Below are 15978 nucleotides of genomic sequence, written 5' to 3'. Positions count from 1 at the left end.
CTCTTAGATAAGGCAAAAAGGAATTGACAGTGGCTGAGCATTCTTCCCTTCAGACACTTGTATGGCCCGTCAGAGGAAGGCAAGGTGGGGCAGACATCACCTCTGCCTCTTAGCTCCCCCTCTTCCCATTCTATTGGAAAAATGTAGATCCTGGATGAATTAGATGATTATTTGAGTTTGAGGAAGGTTGACAGGTGATTCAAATACATGTATAAGGTACATATGTATCAGTACATCAATCAAAGAGGCTTCCTTAACCAAGTCTCTAGGCTCCTCTCAGAATCAGTAGTCTGGCTGGCAGTGGGGCGGGTCCAGATGACCTTGGACCTGCAGGTGACCTCACTGGCTTCTCACTTCACCCCATCTGCTGCTCCCCTTCTTTACTGACCTTAAGTATTGGTGAGTAGTCGGAGGGGTTGGATTGCTACTGCTCAGTTCTGTTTAGCAAGCTAAACCTATTTGCTATTAAAATTTGAAAAACAAGTACAGGTGCCAGAGGTGGCTAGATTGTGAATGTCCTAGGCTGCTTGTAGGAAGGGAGATGAGTATGGGGTTAGCACATTGTCTTCTTGGTACCAGGATGATGTAATACTTGGAGGCTGCGGCTTCCCCACCTCCTCAGGGCACACCCCACAAACTTGCAAGAACCCCTCTGTGCAGCCCAGCCTGGGTGTGCACCTTGTATGCTTGGTCGGCACTGATAGGGGTCACTTGGAGGGAGGCACACTGCCACACAAGCTGTGAGCTGTCCCCAAGACTGTGCCCAGGCTGCAATGTCCAGGGCCTCTCCCACCAGGGCCCTGCTGCTTATCACTGTGGGCACTATCTCCACTTACCACCTCTGTGGTGTCCCTTTGAGGAGCCACACACCCAACTGCCCAGAGGCCTTTCTTGTTTGGAGTCTGACCCAGCTCCCCCCGCCCCAACTCCCCTTCTTCAAGACTTTTGATGCACCCCAGCAATATCCCTCCCTAGGACCAGCCTGTCTGCTCTCCAGGGGTTGCCCTGTGGGTCCTCCAGTCCCCACCTCCATGAGGCTCCTGGGTTTTGTGCACAGGAATCCCTGCAACTCCTGGACCTTTGTGGTTCTCATGGAGGCCGCAGGGTATGAAGTGTTGGGTCTGCTCCCCCTTCTGTCACCTGGGTCACTCTTGTCCTGCCGAGCAAGTGTGGCTTCCTTGAGGACAATGCACAGGACCCTTCTAATCATTTCTCGACTAGATCATTGTCTTGTCATCAGCAAAGAGACAAGTGGGATGGAAGAGATCATGGAGTCCTTTGGGGGAAGTGTGTGCTGATAGGGAGGTGGGAGCACAGAGAAAGGGGAGAGAAGAATGTTGGTCCTCAAATGCTGCATAGGGTGGCAAAGTGCCAGCCGGGGGAAACTATTATTATTATTACATCATCATAATAGTTACTATCATCACCATTAAAGGATATGGCAGTGACAGAGGCAGTGACTGGTAAGTGCTGATTCCTGATGGTAGAGGTCACAAATTTGTCTACCTAGAGCATTCCAATTCTACCCGAGAGCTGGAGTTTAAATCTAGACTTCAAAGTCTCTGACATATCCCTGACCTGCTAAGTTGAGGGCTAGTTTCTAGGGATTGACTTGAAAATGACTTCTATGTACTTAAATACTAGTTACTCATGTTCTAGAAAATACAAACTTATCAAACCGAGAAGTTAAAGGTGGTACTTCATTATATAAAATTTTTTTTCCACTTTACAAAAAGATCCACAGTGGTATTCCTTTTTGAGGGAAAATGTTTGTCTAACTGGTTAAGTGTTTACAGAGTTATTAACTACTCCATGGAAGGACTTTGGTAGAGCCAAGGAAGGCTGCAAGGAAATAGACCAGGCATCCTCAAACTTTTTAAACAGGGGGCCAGTTCACTGTCCCTCAGACTGTTGGAGGGCTGGACTATAGTTTAAAAAAAAAACTATGAACAATTCCTATGCACACTGCACATATCTTATTTTGGAAGGCAGCTAAGCTCACCACTATACTACCAACGCCGCTCACATATCTTATTTTGAAGTAAAAAAACAAAACGGGAACAAATACAATCACACTGCCTCATGTGGCCCGTGGGCCGCAGTTTGAGGACCCCTGAAATAGACTCACAACTCTAGCATAGGAGCTGCTAGTTAAAGAACATCGGAACTAGTTGGTCAACAGGTGTGTGCGAGTCGACAGAGAGCATGCTTCCTGCCATCTGAGAACTTACAGTCCCTTGGGAATCCAGGTTCATTGCAAAGTGATTGTGAAGACAGAAATTAGATGCTAAGTTGTGTTCATTCATCTTTTATGATTGTCAGTGGGAAAATGGGTTCTGCTTTACAGAAATTCAGTTTGCTCACTGCTTTTCAGAAATGCTGCTGCGTGCAGTGAGGGAGATTTGAGGAAGGGTTGACCCAAGACTCCTCTTGGAGCATGGAGAGAGCGCACTGTGGAGGGCTGTCCAGAGAGCTCCTTATGGAACCTAGAGGGCTGTGTAGGCATGTAAGCCTGTGTGGTCAAGGGTTTGACCAGAATTGTCCAGGCCCCTGCTGGCTGCTGGGAGAGTGAAGTCAGTGAGGAGAGAGGATTGTATAGGATGAGAGTTGCCAGAAGGGGCAACTGGCTCAAACCGGTGGCAAAGTGGGAGGTGAATGTTAGCCTCCTCTTTTTTCTCCCTCCCGCTAGCATCTGTTCTGAGCTTGCTTTAGCTGTGTGCCCAGAGCTACTGGAGGACAACTACAGATCTCTTGTCTGCACCAGCCTAGTACTCTGTTTATGCTTGGGAGGTGGTTTCAGAAAGCTCCAGTTCTACCCTGGACACCTGCCTTATTAGGCTGGCCACTTGCCCCTTCACTTAACACCGTCAGGGTGGTCACTTGCCCCTTCACTAAGACTGTCGGGGTGGTCACTTGCCCCTTTACTAACACCGTTGGGGTGGTCACTTGTCCCTTCATTCACACTGTCGGGACGGTCACTTGCCCTTTCACTAACACTGTCTGGATGGTCCACTTGTCCCTTCACTAACACCGCTGGGGTGGTCACTTGCCCCCTCACTAAGACCGTCGGGGTGGTCACTTGTCCCTTCACTAACACTGTCCAGATGGTCCACCTGCCCTTTCACTAACACTCTGCATGGTCCATTTGCTCCTTCACTAATACTGTTGGGACAGACCCTCGCCCTGTTCCCCATTTGCAGCAGCCTGCATTGTATTGCTGAGCAAGGCATTCTGTCAATGATTGTTGGTCTTCCATTGTAAAGGTCATAGTTTGTTTTATCAGCTTCCAGGGACTCCCTGGTCCTGGTATTCTGGGATTCCATGAGTGAGTTCAGGCTCCCCTAATCCATTTTTTTCATATGTGCATAGCTTTCCGTCCTCCCCACTCTTGTCACCCTGAAAGCCTTCACCTTCATGCCCCTTGCCCATCACTGTTGCATGTCACTACAGTCACCAGATGGGCAAGGAGAGTATTTCCAAGTGATATGCAGTGATATTCAGAAATGAAGTAGGTAGCATTTTTCCTAGGATGAGCTGGCAAAATTAATTGTCAGACCTCAGACATGTGTCTGTTGTGACATTATGTGTAAGCATCACGGAATGACGCACTCCAACTCAGAAGACCATCTGACTGCCCCCATTGGCTGAACAGGGCTTGTTTCTAGGGAGTTCTATGCTGAGGTACCAATGGGCCCTGGGTGATAAGGAAGGAAGCGAGGCAGGACTTGGGAGTTCTCTATAGTGAGGTGGCTGAAATGAGGTAGGGGGCTGGATCTGTGCCCCAGTTTGCATAAGGAAGAGTAGGTAGCGGATTGTAGTGCACAGTCCCAGGAGGTAGTAACATTGGCCAGAAGAGGGATGTGGCATCCACTTTGAGACGTAAAATAGCAGGGTCAACACATCTTTGAAGTTGCTCTGGTGCAAGTTAAAAGTTTTGCTGTTATCACAGGCACCAGGAAGGTTCTCAGATGCATCTCAGAATCATGGGGTGGGGGCGTGGGTAGGGTGGGTAGAGTGGAAGAGGACTGGCAGACCTCTGTGTTGGAGGCTGTTTGCACAGGGGGCCTCTTTCAGAAGGTTCTCTCACTGGAGGAGAACTAGATTTTATTTCCCAATGAAAATAAAATGATTTATATGCCAGGCCAAGTGGATTGGATCATCCCTCCCTAAATTGTAGGGGAGGTGAAGATTCCCCTGTCTGTGCTGTCCCCTCTTGGTCTCTAGACATCCACTTTTCATCTGTCACTTACAGACGCCTATCAGGTACCAAGGACTGTGCTAGAATCTTTATTCCCAACTGGCTTGCCTCTGTTCTATTCTTTTCCTTCTTTCTGTCCTTCTTCCCTTTTCTACTGACCCAACTGGGAAGCTTGGGAAAGGGCAATCACCTCGTTTCCACTGAGGTGTAGTTGACACACAGCAGGAGGCATGTGTTTTAGTTCACAAGCTCTGAGCACTCTTCTGTGAATACAAATAGGAACTCTGTTCATTTTCATACCAACCCTATGAAGCAGATACCGTTAAATTATTCTCATTTTACAGGTAAGTCATTTTTTTTTTTTATTCCAGCTGAAGAAATAAAGTTTGGCGGTGAATCATTAGGAGTGAGCCAGGAGTTATTTGCCATTGCAGAACCCATCTGTATTGCTTCAAGCCTGGCGTTGCCAATTGGAAATGGAATGAGCACTTTCTCTCCCCTGGGATATCTCATCTCACCTCGCTCTGGGCCATGTCTACCCTCCTCATACTCCCATCTCTGTGAAAATGGCACAAGAGTTATAGGACATTGGGTATTAGAGATAATTTATTCCAACATTCTTATTTACAGTGGGGCGGCTGAGGTCCAGAGGGGTCACCGGCCAGGTTAGCAGCAATGCACAGGTGAGAAGCCAGACTCCCAGCCTCATCTTCCCATTCTCCACATTCTTCTCTGGCCCCACCATTCTCTTCCTGTCTCGGGCTTCCTCGGTCTGTTTAGCTCAAGGATCTCGGCCCCAGGAATAAAATCTGCTCAGTGTCTTAAGTGATGCAGCTGTCCTTGTCCACAGGGCTTTACTTTCTCTTTCTCAGCTTATTGACAGTAGCAGTCTCCTGTTTTCTTTAGCTTTTCCTCTTGGGTGTTATCTGTTTAAGAAAGACTCTCCTTCTTTTGTGCACTTCCCCTCTCTTCCCCGTGCTGTCCCTTAATCGGTGTCTGCCATGCAGTTTTAGTTCCAAGGCTCTAGCTTCTTACCTGCTCCCCAGCCCCACTGGACCACAGCTGATGAGGGTAGGAGGGGAGGAGGGTGAATCTTAATTTCCTGGACTCATTCTTTGCTGTCCACAGCTCTGGCAGCAGCTGTCCCCCTGGGATGGCGTCTGAGGCCTTGATGTCTTTCTTCTTGAGGGCTTTTGGCAAGGTAGAGGTTATCTCCTGGACTCTTGATTCCTTAGTGAAAGAATGATTCCATTTATGCACAGAGGCTGTGGGGGGAGGTCAGCTTCCCCACTCTCCAACATGCTGGGGGCTCCGAGGGCTCTCCCCACTACGTTGAGTAGTTACCTCTGATCCAGAAGGGGCCTCAATCCAAACCAATGTCCACTGTAAGAGTGTTTTCGGGTCCCTTCCCATCATTTCTTTAGAGTAGTGAAGAGGCTTCTGCTTGGAATAAGGTGACATGTGGTAGCAGAGCCAAACAGATGGCTGGGATATAGGATTTGGCGTTGAACTCTCCGGGGAATGGGGTGGAAGTGGGGCAGGCTGGAGGATGACTAAACAGGGCTCCTGGACTCTCAAACTCAAATCCTTTTCTGTGTCCTCAAAATGCCTTAGACATTTGCCTCAGAGACATGTAGCTATAGGTGCCTAGAGACACATCTGCACGGTGTTCACTGTAGCATTGTTCATAATGGTCAAAAAGTGGCAATAATCCGGGTGTCATCAGCTAGTGAGTGGGTGGCAGCCATAGTGTGGAATGCAACTCACAGTCAACGAATGGAATAGCGATATGCTAACAACAACACGGATGTGTCTCAAATCATTCTGCTTAGTGAAGGAATGATTCCATTTATGTACAATTCTAGAAAGTTCACAACTGTAGTGGCAGGAAGCAGATCCATGATTGTAAGGGGTCAGAGGGTTAGGGGAGGGGACCAGTGGCAGAGGGCACACGGAAACTTCTTAGACTGACAGAGTGTTCTATACCTTGATTTTGGTGGAGGTTACCCAGGTGTATACAGTTAGCAAAATTCATCACACTGTAGGCTTAAAATGACTAAATTTTATTATTTGTAACTTACGTCTTAATAAGGCTGACGCAAAACAAAAATCAAACACCAGCCACTTGAGGTGGAGCGGCGTGGAAGACTGTCTGCCTGTAGCCTTCAACTGTTTGGGTCTTCTCCAGGCTCCAGCCACCTCTGAGGGGGGCACCAAAGTACATTTCAGGGAAGTGAGAATGCTCATTGGGTTCTGAGATTTCATAGAAGTTGGTGACAACTAAGAGAGAGACAGAGGCTGACTGAGATGGGGTTATCCACCATGAGCAGAGCATGTGTGTCCGTGAGAGACACGGACACTCATGAGTGTGGGAGGGAAGGGAGGAGGAGGGAAGTGATTTCATAGAAACCCAGTGGGCTTCAAAAAATCAACTCTTATTCATCAGTATTTCTTCGCCTTGGGTAGAGATTCCAACTGTGTAACTGTCAGGTAATGCCTGTAAAGTGAGATTTATTTTTGTTTGTTTTTAACATCTATCTTCCTCTTCAAATTATTTCTCAATTTCCATGTAGTGTTAATGCGATATCTGAACTTTATTCATTTTTTGGCAGACTTGCGTGGCGTGCCTGCTGTATAGATTTGGGTTCTTAACGTGGAAAACCTCCCTGCATGTGTAGTGTCGGTCCCTATCTGGTCACAGGCCAGGTCTTGGCTCTGAAGGTGGAGTGAGGAAAGTCAACCCCACACGGAGAATTGCAGGTGACATTTTCAGTAATAGTTAAAGTAGCTGCTGCCTTAGTCTTTACTAGGACTTCCCTTTATAATACACAGTAGCTGAAGGGGGCGAAGAATGTCCATGTTTGCTGCTCTCTGGCACCAAAACGAAGTAGTCTTTTTTAGTAGTGCTAGATTTAAAAGAGTATTAAAAATATGTTTTTATAACTTAGCTTTCTACATTCAGGATATGCTCGTGCTTCTTTGCAGATGACTGTGGTTGAAACACAGCTATAGAGTTGCACAATTGTGAAGCTGGGTTTGATATACAGGTGTTATTTTTTGGTAACTGGACAGTAGACTTGCTCGACTGGGCACATGGTCTGGTTGGTACATGAAGTTCACGTTGTGTTCTTCTCCAGGGCGTGGGGCGGCTGTTTAAAGAGGGCAGATATTAATGCTAATCTTTGTGGAGCATATCATGTTACTGCCACTTGCCTTTTTTTATCTGGACGTTCAAGCGGATATCAGAAGGGAACTGTTTGTGGGTGCTAAGAAGGTTAAAATTACCATTTTGAACAGAAATGATATCTGGAAAAGTAACTTTCCTTTTCGGAAGTTAAACCCAGTCATTTAGCCACTATTTGTTGAATCTCTGGGGCATGTGAATATTGTGTCATGTGTTGTATGGATACTTTGAAATAAAAGCACAAAGAAGACAGAGTCCCTGCCCTTTAGAAGCATGTTGGGAAGACATGGGATTAATTAGAGGTATAGAGAGGTAACCAGCAGTGTGTGGCCTGGGTAGGAGAATGAGTGCTCTGGAAGGTCAGGGAAGGGTGAGATGGGGTGTTCTTGCTAGGTGACTAGGGTGACCTTCAGTGAGTCCTTGGGGTATGAACAGGATTCTAGGAGGTAAGAGAGGAAGAAGAAAAGCCAGAAAGGAAATGAGAATGGAAAGGATCTCTGCTTGAGCAGAATTTGTCCTTTGGTGGACAGAGGGAGCTCAGTCTGGAATAGCAATTTGGAGCTGGACTATGGAGCTCTGGAATGGTGGCCTAAGGCCTTGGACCATAACCTATATACGATATAGGAGGCTGTTAGACTGCGTTGAGTAAAGGACAAAAGGCAGCATTCCAGCGGACTCAAACTGAGGACTTCCGGGGCTGGAGTGGATTGTTGGAATTCTCTGTAACATTGTTCATGTTGAGTTTTCCTCTGTTAATTCAAATGTTCTAGAGGATGGAGTTGGTTGACTTCAGGGTTTCCTTTCACAAGTGGAATGGAACCAAATGATGTAGGAGTCTAGCACATTGGGTCTGTTACCAACATAGAGGAACATTTAAATCTTGGAAAGTTTTCCTTTCGCCCTTGCTGTGGATGGGAAGTAGGCAGGAATAAAGTTTAGAAGCAAGAGCCATCAGCTGTACTTTGGCGCCTTATCCATCCATGATGAAGAATTGTTCAGGGGAAGGGTAGCCTTTCATGGTGGTGTTTATCATTTCAGATGACAGGTGATGAAACAAAGCAGGCACCAGAACACACATCCTTATGACCTCTCTTTAATAGTATTCTTCTACTTTGGGCATTATTACTTTTATTTTATTTATTATTATTAAGCTAGCCTGAAATTGAATGAGCTTTTTTGGATAGGGTAGGAGGAGGGGGTGGTAAAGAGGGTAGTAACAGGCAATTGGAAAGAAAAGGGGCCTGGGGGCTCAGGAGATTAGCCAGGGGCTAAGGAAAGCAGAGAGCCTAGTGACCCAGAGTTTCTAGAGAACTAGCCACTGTTAGGATTTGACATGCCAGAACTTCTCTTCAGCCTCCTTCATGGCACTTCCTCTTTTTTGAGACAGGTGTTGGTCAAGCAACCTTTTGTTTGTGGTTGGTCACTTGGCACACAGAATGACTTCTTGCTGTCCTGGACAATGAGGCATCTATTTTAATGGAGTCACTGTCTTTACTGCAAAAAAATAAGGACTTCTAGGAGACGTGGTGGCTTTGGGGAAAGACTTGCAGGGCAGAAATTTTTAGAAAGTGTGGTAAAACTGGGTTCCAAAAGACGTCCATAGATTTGGATGCGTTGTGGGCAAAATAACATAGAGGAAATGCAATGAAAAATAGTGTGAGTGACTGATGAGGACCCCCCTTGGTGAGTGGGCTGATGTCAACCAGCTCCACCCTCTGTGTGAATTCAGTGGTTTCCAATTTATCTTTCCAAAACTCTCCAAAGCAACACTTTCACTGGGGTCTCAGATATCCCTCAGAAACCTCTTGGCCACCTATTGTTTCTGACCAACAGCAATTTATCTTTGAAGATAAATTTATTTTGGGTAGTAGTGACTTCAGGCTATTTTTGAACCTTGGCTATTGGTTCGAAATCTTTTTGTTATTATTTTTACATCAACCAAAGGTAGAAAGTTTCACCAAATCCCCTTGCAGTATAATGAGTGTTTCCTTTCATTGGGGAAGCAAACTATTTACAGCTGTAACAGGGTTTACAATGAATTGTATAAGCGATACTGACTTCTGTGTCAGCAAAAAATGAAACAAAAACTGATCATCGATGACATTACCTAAATGACAGTATCTACGTGTGTCCTTTCTTTCACATTTGCTGTAATCCTGTTATGGCATTGTCCTATTACTTCAAGTACTGTCATCTTTAAATGCTGTCAAGTTGTAACTGGATTGCCAAGGACAGAGGAGAAGAATCAGAACACAGTGGCACTTTCCAACACACCACAGAGACGGTCTTCTTCCACCTCTCACAGGTTAAATTCTTGGAAAAATTGTTCACTTAAAATCGTGACTCAAAGGCTTTGATGAAATTGTCAGATTCACTCCTTATATTCCTAGACGGAAAGAAAAGAAACACTGTCTTTTAACAGCCAATGAGACAGACTCTTCCAGGATAATTTCAATGTTTCTTCATAGTGAGAGTGGATTATAAGTGTTACTGTGTTTCTAAAACCAGGGTTAAGAGTAATAGCAAAGAGAAGGCCCCATCTAAGAGTTTAACACCTGATCTTCATAATGCTTCCCCATAGTCACATAATGGACTCCATTGTAGAGATGGGAAAACTGAGTCAGAAGACCTTTAGAGGAAGATGTTATCAGGCAACTAAAGTTGGAATACTTGTATTTTGTGTTTGTGCCAACTGTTTATGTTCTTTATCATATATTTAGACCAAATCCTTATCCAGATTTCCCATAAAAGATTTATACATTTCCAGTCTTCACCTTTCTGCAGCTTCCTTAGATAGAAGAGTTGATGGGATAATCACTGCATTAAAATTAAGCCTCTTGCTTTTTACATTTCACTGTTGGTAAATAAGGGAGGGGGAAATGGTTACTTTGAACACCCTCATTAAAGACTAGTTTGGTTACCAGAGGATAGGTCTAACTTAAGGGGGACCAGCTGAGATTTCTTTTTCATGCTGTTTTTTGCTCTGTTTTGGATTTTATAAGTATATCATTTAGTTTTCCCTTAATCTGATTCTGTATTCATTTTTTAATATCTAATGTTGATTAGTATGTTCTATTATTTATAGCCCTCCAGAAGGATCCCAAGGGAAGATAATCTCCATTTGAGAAGATGATTTCCCAATTTCCATACAGATGACGAAAAAGTACCTCCCCACTGCACTGACCCCGCCCCCCAGCTGAATTTTCTTCTTACACTCTTGGCATGTGGTGTTGTGGGGTGCAGACACCCCAAAGCCTGACTGGAGATGCAACATGGGCTCTGCTGACATTAGCACAAAAAGCTTGGCTAATTGACTTGCAAAATATAGGTTAGGGAGTTTTATGGGATATCAAATTATCTTACTCTTTCTCTGATTAAAGACAAAATATTATATTAAGTAGATCATTACATGGATGAAAGGTTAGAACTTCATACACTTAGGAGTGTCATGCTGTCTTTCCCCCGCCTGCCTTGTGCCAAATAACGGATTGGAGGCAGGAAGGCTCTGTTCACAGAGCTCTGAAACGTCTGAATAGTCAAGTTAGGCTTATAGGAGGGGCGTCTGGCTTAGCTTTGAATTTCCTAAGCCTTTTAGATTCTGATAGAATAGTAATCTTAAAATTAAATATTAATTTCTTCTGATTTCATTTCTATTAGCAAGAGAAAGGGTGAAAACACGAAAGGGGATGTGGGCAGCGGGCAGAGCCAGGGGCAGGTTGAGAGACCCGGTGACTCCTCTCAGACTGTCCGTCAGTAGGGTTCAGAGGGCATTCATCGGGAACATTCCGGGGAAGGGATGTGGTCATTCTAAGACTGGGGACTGCTTCTCTGTCACACTGGCCTTGGTCAGCCATCAAATCCTATCAACGTTTTCCTGAAAGAAGTCCCAGGCCCGTTCTGATGCCGGATTGGGCTTCTGTGTGTCTGATAATAATCTACTGGCTAGTCCAGGATGTTGCTCATTTCTTTGCCTTCTTTATTTCAACATTGAGGCCATCATGTCTACTACAAGACTGTGGCTTGTGGAAAGAGACAATTTGAAGGCTTTTCAGGGCCTCATGTAGCCATTTTCTTTCCATGTCATAGATTGGTAGGTCTTTAGAAATTACCTCTTGCAGGGTAGCACCTGTGGCTCAGTTGGTAAGGCGCCGGCCCCATATACCGAGGGTGGCGGGTTCAAACCCAGCCCCGGCCAAACTACAACCAAAAAATAGCTGGGCATTGTGGCAGGCGCCTGTAGTCCCAGCTACTTGGGAGGCTGAGGCAAGAGAATTGCTTAAGCCCAGGAGTTGGAGGTTGCTGTGAGCTGAGACGCCATAGCACTCTACCCAGGGCGACATAGTGAGACTCTGTCTCTACAAAAAAAAAAAAAAAAAGAAAAGAAATTACCTCTTGCAGTGTATGTCTGTAAGATAGTTTTCTTGAATTTCTCATTTCAATACTTAACTGCACAAATATGCATAAAACAAACTCTTAGAATTTGGCTACCTGTCCTTTCTCATTGTGTTAGAAGGCAAAGTTGCCAAACTGAAGGCAGAGCAAGGTGGGCCAGAAAAGCTGTGACTGGTGTCTTGATTTTCTTTTTTGGGTGGGGGTGGGGGGGCAGGGTCTTGCTCTGTTGCTGAGGCTAGAGTGCAGTGGCATCAACATAGCTCACTGTCACCTCCAACTGCTAGGCTCAAGTGATCCTCCTACCTCAGCCTCCCAAGGATCTGGGACTACAGCTGTGCACCACTACCCCTTGTTAATTTCTTTATTTTTTATAGAGATAGTCTCACTCTTGCTCAGACCAGTCTTAAACTCCTGGCCCTCAAGCAAGCCTTCCCTGTTGGCTTTCCAAAGTGCTAGGATTACAGCAGTGAGCCATCACACCTGCCCCTGTGTCTCCATTTGGTGTGGGGAGACAACAAATTACAAGTCATCCTCTGGAAAGGAGTCCATACACAGAGGAAGGTCTCTGAAGTCCCTAGTTCTGGTCGCCTCAGGATGTCTTGACCTTCAGCAGCTGTGGAGTCAAATCCATTTCAGAATGAAGATGCGAGTGAAGTGATATGTGTGGGGGACCTGGAGTTACTGTGTGACCTTAGGGAAACACTTGCCTCCTCTGGGTTGAGCTCAGCCCGTTGTTCACAAGGGGCATTGCTGGTATTTATAGACTATGTTTGATAGTCCCGAGTGAAAGGCACTTCTCACCCCAGAATAGCAAGTGTTGTTTCTCATATCTAGGTTGCTGGGACAGCTTCCCAGGAACCTAATATTCAGCAGCTTTGTGACGTTGGATGCAGGGTTTTTCTCCTTAAATGAGTTGATTGGTTTTTTGCCACTTTCCACATTTTTTTCTGGGTCTAGATTTATTTATTTATTTATTTTACAGGCAGGATGTAGAAGACTAGAGGGTCTGCTCTGGTTCACATAATCCTGTTTTTTCAGTTAGTTAAAAGCATGGAGGGCCTTGCTGGGACTGGTGTCTGGAAGCCAGTGACCAGGCCGGCAGCAGCAGGCTGTCCATGGAGACACGGGTCCCGCCTGGATTAGTAGCTCACTGCACCAGCCACTGCTGCTGTCCTTGGCATTTTTGGTTGGGTGGCCTCGCCTGGTCACCATGCAGTACAAATTCTGGGTTTGTATGAACACGGATGCTTGCTGTGGTATCTTGCCCTGCCCATCTCATCGCATTTCGTAAGCCAGCAATTGCAGGTCCAGACCCCATTACCTTCCAGATGCCTGTGTTTGTTTGCAGGGACCTCAAGGAAGAAGGGGCCTGTTTAGGGAACTGAGGTTTGGCCTGGTGAGAGAGTCACCTTGGGAACTGTATCTCCTAGTCATAGGTTTTTCTTCCAGGGCTGTACCTTGGTGGTGGTAGTGGGGGGGGGTAAGGGGGTGCAAATAGGTTTTATATTTCCTATTTTGATTTAAATGCTCATCTCTCTCCCTCTCTCTCTCTCTCTCTCACTCTTTTTTTGGCCAAGTCCTAAGTAAGTGCCACAGAGGATTTCTTTTTGGCTTCAACTTGATAAAATTTATAGTGTACAAGTTTATAAACACACGATCATGGACACATACTCTTGTCTCCACTCCCTAGGCCTCCAGCACACATATCCCATAACGAGCTATTCCTAAGTGAGAATTCCTATAATTTTGAGATCTTATGTTGGAATGGCGATAAGGGCCGGGAAACCTCAGCCCCATGTGCATTTTTTGCTTGAGTTGTTAACCTTCTCTCCCCTCCTCCCCCTGTCCCTGCAACCCCAAAGTCCCCTTCTCTTAAGAAAAAACATGTGAGCCATGCTGGAAGCACAGACTTGACCTCAGCTTCACCAGGTGCAGCTGCTGACCAGCACAGAAAAATAGGAAATATTTTTTTAAAAGGCTGGGGGGTGGGAGTGGTCTGGGGAGAGTTTCTGTTCCACAGTCTCTGCTCTTTCAATAAGAAACAACCTGGTTTATCTGTAAAATCTACTTCCCTTTCTGGGGAATGTGGCTGTTTTTGACAGTGGAGGACCTGGACAGTAGAGGGAAGGTGAGAAGAGGGAGATGCTGGAAAGAGAGGATGGAGAAAGAGAGAGAGGAGAGAAGTGGACAGGAGAAGAAAGGGGAGAAGGGGAAGGCAGAGGGGAAGAGGGCGCTGGAATTTGAACTATGTTCAGCTGAATGCGAGTGTGGAGTCCATCAGGTTTCTGGGCTGCAGGGAAACAGGCGATGTGGACCCTCCATGTAACTTCCTGTGAAGCGGCTGTGGTGACTGCATTTTCTGACACTGTCAGAGTCTGGACAACCCTGCCAGCTCCTGGAAGGGCAGCCCAACAACTGTCACAGGCAAAGCATCAAAAGCATGAGCTGTCAATAGTGACCTGCATTTGCAGAAAATCTGAGGGCTTTCTAATTAACGGAGGAGCTCTAAATTAGAGTAAAGCTGTTCGACAAGCCCCCTCATACGCACTAAGTGTCACGGTGCAGATAATCATTACATCTAACAAGCTTCTGATTTTTGACAGAAGCTATGAGACCAACTCGCTTATAATGGTTCAGTTTCAAGGGGGAAAAAGCAACCAAGAAAGAAAACGAAAGAAGAAAAGGGAGGAAGGGAAGAAAGAAAGAACAATAAGAAGGAAAAAATAATAGGAAAAAAAATACAAACACATCCTCATTTCAGTGTTTAGAGAAAATGTTCAGACTCTATCCCCGAATTCTTCCTGTGTTGCTAGCTGAAGCATTCGGATACATCTTCTGTTTTAGATTTTCCTTACTGTAATCTACATCTGCTAATATGCCAGCTCATTCATTTGATGTTTCCTGGAGACCAGCATCCTCCGTGAGTTATTTCTGAACATTACAGCATTCCACAGGGTCTGAATTGTTGAATGCCGTGGCCCAACTTAAATAATACACTCAAGACACACGATATAGACAGCGACTGATTTGGGTTTTACCGTGTGGACGGAGAAACAGATTGGGGCTGAAGGGAACTCATGCCATATTTGGGGACTTGCCTGTACTCAGGCCACCCCTGGCCAGAGCTCTTAGCATGAGACACGGGAATCTGAGTCCCACTCTGAGGCACTGATTGAAATCAGCTTTCAAAAGCCTTGAGTGGAGCTGCCCATTTTTGTCTTTTCTTTCCTGGGTTTTCCCTCCATCGCGACCATTTCTCTACCACCAGATATAGTATGTTAGAGGAGTAAAGGGCTGTAAACCCTAACATTGCTGGCCCATGTTAGTCAGGAAACGTGGCATTCAGGAGCAACTCTTCTCTTGCCTGTGTCGATTCTGCTTACCCTACACACACACTCCTTGCAATTATTCATGGGAAATAAAATAATATAAATCACACCGCCTGATCCTTCTCAAATACCTTGCAAAGTAATCACAAGCTGAAGTGCAGGTTTTCTTGTGCCTTTATCAGTAAATCAGATTTTGAGATTTTGAGCATTTATCAGCAAAAGTTAAATTTAAGCAGCATTTCTGTAATGTTTGAAAGAAAGATTTGTTTCAGTGGGGACTCTGCCAATCAGTGATATTCCAGCTTGACTCTGCTATCAATTATTGCTGCAATTATTTGTCTAGTTGGATATTTAAAATGTCATCAGAAAGAGATGATTACATATTCCAGAAAGCAAGGCACTGTATAATCAGATGAACTGAATCCAGTTAAATGTAGTGCGGTACCAACCTGTCCTTCAAAGCAGAATTCTTGAGCTACCCCTGAAGCAGCAGCCTTCTGCCCTATTTTCAGGAAGCTGATCTTAACCTTGGGATGCAGTGTGCTGTTGGGGTCAGGCGATACTCAATTATGGAGAACTTTCCAAGTCTGAAAATGGAATTGCTCCTTCATATACACAAGAAGTGCATTTTGGTTATCTCATTCAATTCATCTGCAAATCTATAAATAAGCAGTCCCTCTATTCTTCTTGCTTCCTGTGGATTTAAATGCCAAATCCTGATTTGTGGCAAAGTTGTCACATGCCCCTTTCCCACTCTCTGCCTGGTGCCCAGGAACTAAGCAGTGGCAGTGGAAATTACAACTGTTCGGAAGCCAAGAAAAAAAGCTCCATTTCTCACTTTTCTCCAGTTCCGGATATTCTCGGCCCTGCTCCAT

At 45.4% G+C, this 15978-nt stretch overlaps 1 protein-coding gene across 11 annotated transcripts in view; it reads left to right on the top strand.

Moving 5' to 3' along the window:
- BCL11A (BCL11 transcription factor A) overlaps nt 1–15978 on the top strand; it is a 101775-nt gene that overhangs the window by 56101 nt on the left and 29696 nt on the right. The window contains exon 2 of one of the 11 annotated variants that reach the window (XM_053588860.1): nt 6811–6958. The exons of the other annotated variants lie outside the window; for them this stretch is intronic. The gene's annotated coding sequence lies outside the window, so the exon portion shown is untranslated. The remainder of the gene's footprint in view (nt 1–6810; nt 6959–15978) is intronic. 11 annotated transcript variants of the gene reach the window in all.

Source organism: Nycticebus coucang, chromosome 4 (genome assembly GCF_027406575.1).
Source record: "Nycticebus coucang isolate mNycCou1 chromosome 4, mNycCou1.pri, whole genome shotgun sequence".
NCBI classification, from domain to species: Eukaryota; Metazoa; Chordata; class Mammalia; order Primates; family Lorisidae; genus Nycticebus; species Nycticebus coucang.
The sequence above is the reverse complement of the archived record's forward strand: the minus strand, read 5'-3'. Positions and strand labels throughout refer to the sequence as shown.